The following is a 10,240-nucleotide window of genomic DNA, read 5'->3' as shown; positions in this document are numbered from 1 at the left end:
GCCCCTTCCAGTTCTCTGTCCACCCTGACACACCTTTCGATCACCTCTAGGACAGCCCATCCTCGTACCCACCCAGGGTGACAGCTGTCAGGACGGCCTACCCATGTTCTGGCTTCACTAATCACCCTCAGCACCTTTCGACCACCTCTGGGGCAGCCCGCCACAGTACCTGCCCGGGTTGACAGCACTGAGGACAGCTACCTGCCTTCTGGGTCTCGGTCTGGCCCTACGTACCATTGGGCTCTCACCCACCCCGATGCGCTGTACAGCCAGTGGGCTATCCTGGCACACCTTCCGGCCACCTCTAGGACAGCCCGTCCCCTTCCCTGGGACAACAGCATGCAGGGTAGCCCACAAGCCTTCCGGACCTCAGCCTGCCCCTACGCACCTTCTGGTGCTCGGCTGCTCTGACACCTTTCGACCACCTCTAGGACAGCCCGTCCCAATTACCCCTTCGCGGGACGACAGCGCTCAGAACGGCCTACCCACCATCTGGCTCTCGGGGCAACTAGCATCAGGGTGGCCTACCCACCCTATGGCTTTCAGGACAGCCTACCAACCTTCAGGTTCACAGGATGGCCTACCCACCCTCCAGCTCTCAGGGTGACAGCTTTCAGGATGACCATGAGACTCCCAGCTCACAGTAAGGCCTGCCAGACCCAGGGACACACAAGACAGTGCAAGTGATAGACCCAACACACACACCACAATACAGTTAATTACCAAAACAAAAGTCTTTTCTGGTACACAGTCCAAATCTATACAGTCTTCAAAATAGAATCCATTTCCAGAAACAGAGTCCACTCCAGTATACAATGTGCATTGTCAGAAAGAGTCCACTCCAAACTGCAGAGTCCGTTGCTAAAAACACAGAGTCCACAACCAAAGGCAGAGTCCACTCCTGAAGGCAGCAAATGCACACCCCACAGCACACAGTTATTCAGTCTCCATAGACTCCTGTCCCAGCCTTGGAAAACCAGGCCCACTCACAGGAACAGTACATTGTACAGGTGCAGTTAACTCACTGGGGTTTTGGTCCACTCCTAAAGGAAAGGTCTTCTCCCAAACTCCAGGATACAGCAAGTGCTCACCTCCCAGCACACACACACACACACAGGTGTTCAATCTTCAGAGGTCCAGTCCCAGGGCTAGGCCTCCCCACAGGGCCAGCTCCTCTGGTGAAACGTACGTCTTCCACAAGGGCTCAGTCCAAACACCAATAAAAAGTGAAGACACATACAAAAAACAAAGAAAACTAGAGTCCAAGGCCTAAGCTCTACCATAAAATTAACATTGTCCTTCCCTCAAAAAGAAAAAAAAGAGTAACACAGGCTGCAACCAGCCAGTGAAACAACAATCCCCTAAAGAGAACAGAGTTACACCTGAAACACATTATGTGCATCAGGAGTTTAACAATCAGGCCTCACTAAAAGGAATGCCAGTTAACAAACTGGCTAAACAATTCAGCCAGTTCAGGAATCAGGTTTTTCCCCCCTCCCAAAAAAAAGGAAGCAGGAACACACTGACTGTAGCACCAGCCAGCAGAGAGTCAGTCCCCTAAACTAAGAAGACTCTGAATCTCCTGTTTATTATTTTTTCCCTTTTTTAATTTTTTTAAATTATTTTTTCTTTTTAATCTCCTGTTTATATCTGTCAGTTAGGGCTCCTTGATTGGTCCAGGTTAACAGCCCCAATCAAGGATCTCATAGTCAGTAAGATCCAACTTGCCCTGGTTCCAATCGCTGCACAAAGTCCTTATGTTTTAGGTTAAGCCGGCAACTGCAAATGTTAAGGAGTATTGATAACTTTGTGGATTTCTTGCGTCTTCGTCCATTACGTCGGTGTTTGAAAATGATCAATCTTACAGATGTTCCTTTGGCAAAAACACACGTGCTCTTTGGAGAAGACAAAGGCTGATCACATCAGATCAGTCGTGTAATAAAATGGAGCCATTCACTATTATTCCCGATTGATCGCCATCTTCTTCACTGAGCTGGATGTTGACCCCGTGAGAGCTTACAGCACCTGAAGCAGAAATTCCCAGAAAGTGATTTGAAGATTATTAATATTTGGAATTCTGAAATAAATCGAAGATTAGGGATGTCGAGGTGAATCTGCACAAAATAAAAGCACGTCCATCACATGATCATTTTGCATAGAATCTACTTAGCTGCAGACTATGGAGGGGCTCCAGGTTAAATGAAATCAATCTGCATCATCCCCCCAATTACATCGTCACGTGACACTCACCAATTACAAATTTACACATCATTGGATTCCAACCAAAGACAGTTTGCTGGGAGGATGAAACTCAGACTGGGTCCTTCACGAGTAGCTATTTTATCAAAGGTAGCAGTAAGAGGAAAGGGCAACTCCCTGACTCCCCACAGATTATCCCCCTGAGTCTTTTTTTTGGGAAGCAGTGTCTCTCAGCATTATGCTCAGCAGGCAGGTCTTAATGTGAAGGGAGTCATAGAGTCACAGAGATGTACAGCATGGAAACAGACTCTTTGGTCTAACTCATCCATGCCGACCAGTTAACCTAACCTAATCTAGTCCCGTTTGCCAGCAGTTGGCCCATATTCCTCTACACTTACTGTTCAAATACCCATCCAGATGCCTTTTAAATGTTGCAATTGTACCAGCCTCCACCACTTCCTCTGGCAGCTCATTCCATGCACGCACCACCATGGCAACTCCAGTTCTGACAAAGAGTCACCCCACTGCCTTCACTACAGCTCTGCTCCAGGCATTGCGAACTGATTAGACAGAGTCGTGTATCCGGAGTGTGTGAGAAGTGCACCATTCCAGAAGGTCTACTGATTTCCTCAAGAATGTAGAGACATCAATTGTGTCGCTGAACTGTCAACAGGAAGAAAAGGGCTCACTAAATCTTTCTGGTATGCTAATGCTCCCATGACAGCTCACAATGAAGGCAGAATACATCGGAATTTAACAGGAGCGCATTAGTGTGGTAATCTTCACAAACCAAAGTCTATTTTCTAATTCTGTGACATTGTTAAATTACCTCTAACTGCCAGCTACTCGTTAGGATTAGCAGGAATGTCTCCACGCTCTATAATAGGAAGGTTTCATTGTGGCCAAGCAGAGATTTAGCTGCCTCACTGTCTTGGGATGATTTGCAGCTGTGTCTGTAAATTCCTCGCAATGTGCTATACACTACACCAGCCTTTTCACTCTCTGAGACACTCATTTGACCTCTCTGGGGAACTCATCAAAGTCCTGTCTGTTTTAGACAGACTCAAATGTCTTCTCTGTACAACATCAGCCCTGTTGCTTTGCAAATTTTGACAATGTTGAAGATCACCAAATGTTAAATGCAACACAGTGATAAAATAGAAAAATGAGGGGCAAAGATATTAGGTTTAGCAATTTCCTTTGAAACATTATTCATATAAATTATTATTCACGTACAACCTTGGTCCAGACTTTTAACTGATTACTTTGTTTAATCATTGTGGCCCAGTTAAAATTTGCTTGGAACAGATGCAAGAAAACAATCTGAATTCATTGACCCCACTTGTTAAAACATGAACGAGCATATTCTTGTCAAATGAGCAGGCTCATGGTCGTGGTGTTTAACAGAGGCTTCCAACCTGCAAACTGAGTCATAGAGATCGACAGCACAGAGAAAGGTCCTTCAGTCCATCGCCGATCCATAAGGTACAGAATTAAACTGTTTGGCCCTTTGAGTCTGCTTCACCACCCGATCATGGCTGATATGTCTCTCAACCCCATTCTCCTGCCTTCTCCCTGTAACCCTTTCCAATCATGAACCTATCTATCTCTGTCTTAAATACACTCCAATGTCTTGGCCTCCACAGCCTACTGTGGCAATGAGTTTCACAGATTCACCATCCTCTGGCTGAGGAAATTCCTTCTCACCTCAATTCATAAGGGTCATCCCTTCACTCTGAGGCTGTGCCCTCAAGTCCTAGTCTCTCTAACTAGTGGAAACATCTTCTCCACACCCACTCTATCCAGGCCTCTCAGTATTCTGTAAGTCTCAATCAGATCCCATCCCTTCCTTCTGAACTCCATTGAGTACAACCCAGAGTCCTCAACTGCTCTTCGTATGACAGGGCCTTCATCCCTGGGATCATTCTTACAAACCTCCTTTGGACCTCCTCCAATACCAGTGCATCCATCATTTAGATACAGGGTCTAAAACTGCTCATAATATTCCAAGTGCATTCTGATCAGAGCCTCATACAGCCTCAGTTGTACTCTTGTATTCTAACCCTCTTGAAATGAATGCTAACATTGCATTTGCCTTCCTAACTGCCAACTGAACCCACATATTAATCTTAAGAGAATCCTGAACTCAGACTCTCAAGTGTCTTTGAACTTCAGATTTCAGAAGCCTTTCTCCACTTATAAAATAACCTAGGCCACGATTCTTCCGACCAAAGTGCATAACCTCGTAGTGTACCACATTTTATTTCATCTGTCACATCTTTGCCCGCTCTCCTCATAATTCCATGTCCTTCTGCAGCATTCCCGCTTCCTCAACATGACCTGTCCCTCCATGAATCTTTCTGTCATCTGCACACTTAGTGACAATGCCCTCAGTTCCTTCGTTAATGTTCAGTGAATAGTTGTGGTCCCAACACCCCTGCAGAACTCCACTATTCACTAGCTACCATCCTGAAAAAGACTCTTTTGCATCCACTCTCTGCCTTCTGCCAGTCAGTCAATTCTCTATCCATGCCAGTAACTTGTCCCTGACACTATGGGCTCTTATTCAACAGCTTCCTGTGCAGCACCTTGTCAAAGGACTTCTGGGAATCCAATAGATCACGTCCACTGGCTCCCCTTTGTCTAATTTGCTTGTTACCTCCCCAAAGTATTCTAACAGATTTGTCAGATATGACCTCACTTGATGAAGCTGTTCTGACTCAGTCCTATTTTACAGGGAGGCAATGACTTAATTGTACTATTGCTAGACTTATTAATCTAGAAACACAGGTAATGTTCTGAGGACCTGTGTTCAAATCCTGGCAAGGTAGATGGTAGAATTTGGATTCAATAAAGATTCTGGAATTAAGGGTCTAATGATGACCATGAATCAATTGCAGGTTGTCAGAATACCCATCTGGTTCACTAATATCCTTTAGGGAAGAAAAATGGCATCCTTACCTGGTCTGGACGACAGACTCGTTGCAAATTGGTTGACTCTTAACTGCCCTTTCGGCAATTAGGAATGGGCAAGATGTGCCAATCTCGCCAGAAATGCACACATCTCATGAATGAAATTTTAAAAAATTTGTCACGCACATTCTGCAATCTCATCCTTAATAATGAGCCCTAAATTACTACCAATAATAATAGATAATGGTAGAGGTTGCTGTACTGAAACAGCTCTCTAACTACCACAAGTTACTACTCAAAGCATGAATCTCACAATGTGGTTTAGTGAAAGGAAAACTGTGTTTAACAAATTCATTGCAGTTCTTTGAGGCAGTAACATGAACTGCAGATAGAGGGGAACTGGTCAAAGTATGGATTTCCTGATAAAGTGCCATGTCATTATTGTGGAAATTAAATACTTAAGATGTAGGGTGTGTAACATGTTGGCAAAGATGGATGGTTGGCTGGTTAACACAAAAGGGAATTGAATCATTTTCTGGTTGGCAAAATTATATGACTAGTGTGTCACAGGGAGTAGTGCTAGGAACTCAGCTCTCTAATTTATATGAAAGTCTGGGATGAAGCGACCAGCTAAATTTGCTGATGACACAAAGGTAAGTTATGAAGGGGACATCAGAGGGCTACAAAAGGATATAGATCGGTTAAGTGAATGAGCAAAGATCTGGCAAACAGAATATAATGTGAGGAAATGTGAAATTGTCCATTTTGGGAGGAAGAATTGAAAATCATGTTATCTAGGTGGTGCAGAGCTCTGAGATGCAGAAGTATCTAGGTACGTGAATCACAGGAGATTAGAATGTAGGATACGAAGTAATCAGAATGTTATAATTTATTGTGAGGTCAATTGAATATAATGGTAGGGACGTTCCACTTCAATTAGAGGGGGCATTGGTAAAACCACATCTGGAGTAATGTGTACAGCTTTGGTCTTCCTATTTAAGGAAGGGTGTGTGGGCGGATTGGAAGGTTGGACAGGCTAGGCTTGTATCAGCTGGGATTTGGAAGGATCAGAGGTGGCTGGAACAGAATGTAAGATCCTTAGTGTCTTAGCAGGATAACTGTGGAAAGGATATTTTCTCTTGTGGAAACATTTAGAAATTTTAGTATTTACTGTTGAAAAATCAGGGGTCGCCCATTTAAGACAGAGATGAGGAGTTTGTTTTTCCTCACAGAGGGTCTTGGGAGCTCTCTTCCTCAAAAGCTGGTGGAGACAGAGTCTTGGAATATTTTGAACGCAGAAGTGGACAAATTCATGATAATCAAGGGAGTGAAAGGTTAGGGGAGGGTAGATGGGAATGTGAGGTAATCAGATCAGTCATGATCTTATTTAAGGTCAAGCAGGCTAGAGAGACTGAATCTTCAGAATATCAGATATCTTCATAATTCTTTTGCACATACATATACAGGCTAACAGCAGGAGTAGTCCATTCAGTCCCTCTAGCCAAGATATCTGCAAGCACAGTGAATAATGAATATTATACCTTCAATGCTGAAAGCAAAATCCAGATACTTAAGTATGAATTATTCCATTTGGTGTGGGTCAGTAGCATCTTGGATGAATATTTATATGTTAAAATTCAAACTATCACGACCATCCTGAATACCTTTTTTTTAAAAATTGCCAGGTACATTCAATATAAAATATTGTGAAGTTATACCTGAGACAGTGCTGTTACTTTCTCCATGGCAATGCCTTGACTAGTCAGAGTTGACTTGCTACCCTTTTCCTCTGCCATACAAATGAGGTAGTGGCATGGTGGTAATGTCACTGGACTAATGATCTCAAACTCCAGGCTAAAGTTTAGGGGCATGAGTTCAAATCCCCTACAGCACATGGGGAATTTTTTATTCAATAAAACCTGTATTAGAGAGATGACAGCCATATAAGCATCATCAGTGGTTAAAACCTCCATCTGTTACACTGTTGCCCTCTAAGGAAGGAGAGCTGCCAATCTTACCTGGTCTGGCCAACATGTCACTCCAGACCCACAGCAATGGGCTTGATTCTTAATATGTTGCAATTAGATCACTGTTCCTTCAGTGTCACTGGGTCAAAATCCTGGAATTGACTCTCTAACAACATTGTGAGTCTACCTACAGCACATGGACTACAGCAGTTCAGCAGACAATTCATCACCACCTTCTCAACCAGGGATGGGCAAAAAAAATCTCTGGTCAGCAATACTCATGCCTCATAAGTGACTTGTTCTTTAAATGCCCCTTTTGGGTAATTAGGGATGGGCAATAAATGTTGGGCTGGCTAGCAACACTCACTTCCTATGAATGAATAAATAAGTTGCTGTGATTATTTGAATTTTGGCATTCTTGGGTTGGTCCTGATGAGTGCAAGGATCAGGTTCCTTTGCAATGTAATGACTGTCTGACTGGATCATTATTAACTTAACCCTTCTCCAACATTTCCAAAACTGAGTATAAGTTGTTGAGCAGCTCAAGGATCCAAAGTTTATTGACCCATGGCTCGGATCACTAATATCCTCCTCCATGTTCAACAATGTAACCTTCAATTCCTATCTTCCTCCAGCTGCTCCTTAAATGGATCTGTATTATTCACTAAAATTACTCCTTGTGTTCGTGTTTTCCTTATACGAACCACTTACTTGGTAAGAAATTTCTCTTGAACTTCCTATGAGACTCCATGAGCAAAGACAAAAGGAAGTGAAATGATCTGGAAAGAGGCACTGTGGAGATGTAAATATATAGAACGCAAATTGTACTTATGGCCCAGACGTCAAGAGTGAATGTATTGAAGTGTAAGAGACATCCTGAGTTAATATCACTTGACATGCTGGCAGCTTCTCCTCTGTTAGATGTTAGAGCTAAGCAGGAAATCTGGATGTCAGCTCTCGCCATTGTAAGTGGAATCAGCTGTGCCTGTAACCCAAAGGAGCAGTGAGGCTGCTTGATAGATGAGCTGTTACTCTGATCATTAAAAGATGAAGTGGTTCAATCTTTATTTTCTTGGAAGCAGAAATGAATCCTCAGCATCCGTCTTTTCAGTCAGGGCTTGTGTCACATTCTCAATGTCCCCCCAAAGCACAAGGGTATTGCTCAATGGGACCTGCAGGAAAATACCGAAGGGCTGAGGTTGGAGGAAGCCAGCTGGAGATTCTTCAGCGACAAACAAAAACAAAAGAAATATATCCAACGTTATTCATCCCTTGCCATCAGGTTCAACCAAAGGCCACTTTTCTTGCTATTTTGTGACGGTCATAATCAATATCATTTCAGTGTTTGTCACTTGAAGATGGAGTAAATGCTGTCAAAATGTAAATGTAAATGCAACGAATGACTAATGCAACACTAGAACAGGTTTAATGGCTAAAAAAAGGTCAAGTGATGAAGTCAAGATGTAAATCATATTCAAGATGGATTGGGTCATAGAGTCATACAGCACAAAAACAGACCCTTCGGTCCAACTGGTCCATACTGACCAGGTTCCAAACTAATCTAGTCTCACTTGCCTGCATTTGGCCCATATCCCTCCAAACCTTTCCTATTCATGAACTTATCCAAATGTCTTTTAAACATTGTAACTGTACCTGCACCCAGGTACCTTCCTCTGGAGGTTCATTCCACACACAATCCACTCTCTGTGTAAAAACAGTTTTTAAATCTTTCTCCTCTCACCTTAACAATATGCCCCCTAGTTTTGATATCCCCCACCCTAGGGAAAAGACCATTTCTATTTACCTTATCTATGCTCCTCATGATTTTATAAGCCTCTTCAAGGTCACCCCTCAATCTCCTATGCTCCAGTGAAAAGAGGTCCCAGACTATTCTGTCTATCTTTATAACTCAAACCTTCTATTCTCAGCAACATCCTGGCAATTTTTTTCTGAATTCTCTATAATTTAATCTTTCTTATAGCAGGGCAACCAGAACTACTCACTGTCCTCCAGAAGAGGCCTCTCCAATATCCTATGCAATCTCAACACTATGTCCCAACTCCTATACTCTACAGTCTGAGCAATGAAGGCAAGCATGCTAAATATCTTCTTAACCACTCTGTCTGTATGTGATGCAACCTTCAAAGAATTAAGTACCTGAACTCCTAGGTCTCTCTGTTCTGTTACACTACACCAGACACAGTTTGTTTGACAAAAATATAATAGTTTGCATTTATCTAAATTAAACTTCATCTGCCACTCCTCAGCCCACTGATCCACTGATCAAGATATCTTTATAATCTTAGATAACCTTCTTCACTGTCCACTACACCACCAATTTTGGTATCATCTGCAAACTTACTAACCATGTCTCCTAAAATCTCATCCAAATCATTTATATAAATGACAAACAAAAGTGGACCCAGCCCATGTTACTTGCTGCACTACTGCGCCTCCGTTCTAGGGTTTCAGACAGCTTGGAGAACTGACAAAAGTCTGTTCAGTATATTCAGCCTCAGAGTGATTATCCATAATATCCAAATAGCGCTAGTCATACGCTGATGCAGGCAGCTGCAACAGGCAGCATTTGCACATGCTCCAATGGCGTCAATACTTGTTGTACATTTGCACGTCATTACAGTAACTTAGAAATAACTCATGAACTGCAAGACTTGGAAAGGAGAAGGCTGAACCGTAATACCATAAGAGTGCTTAAAATCATGAAGGGATAAAGTTCTGTAGGAACTCAGTAGGCCTTCCTCCAAAGAAGAGTCATTTCAGACTCAAGACCTTTACTCTCTTTATAGACGCTGCCAAATCTCCAGCATTTTCTGTTTTTATTTCAGATCTGCAGCATTTGTAGTACTTTGCTTTTATAAAAGTATGAAGGTGTTTGATCAGGTGAAAACATAAAAGCAGTTTTCATTTTTTTGGGAGATTTGTGCAATCCAAAAGTAGGAGGCCCTAAATATAAGACAGTGATGAATAAGTCCAGTTGGGAGAGACCTCTTTATCCAGAGAGTGGTGAATAATTGACACACATGCAGGTAAGTTACATGTTACACAATGATCATCGTAAGCTCTCCTTGGAAACAGGAAACCTTGTCACAGAGAACTGGCAGATAATTGGAGGCTGGTAGTTCTTGATCTACCTTGTAGCA

This window comes from Chiloscyllium punctatum, chromosome 16, assembly GCF_047496795.1.
Source record: "Chiloscyllium punctatum isolate Juve2018m chromosome 16, sChiPun1.3, whole genome shotgun sequence".
Lineage (NCBI taxonomy): Eukaryota > Metazoa > Chordata > Chondrichthyes > Orectolobiformes > Hemiscylliidae > Chiloscyllium > Chiloscyllium punctatum.
Note: the sequence above shows the minus strand (reverse complement) of the source record.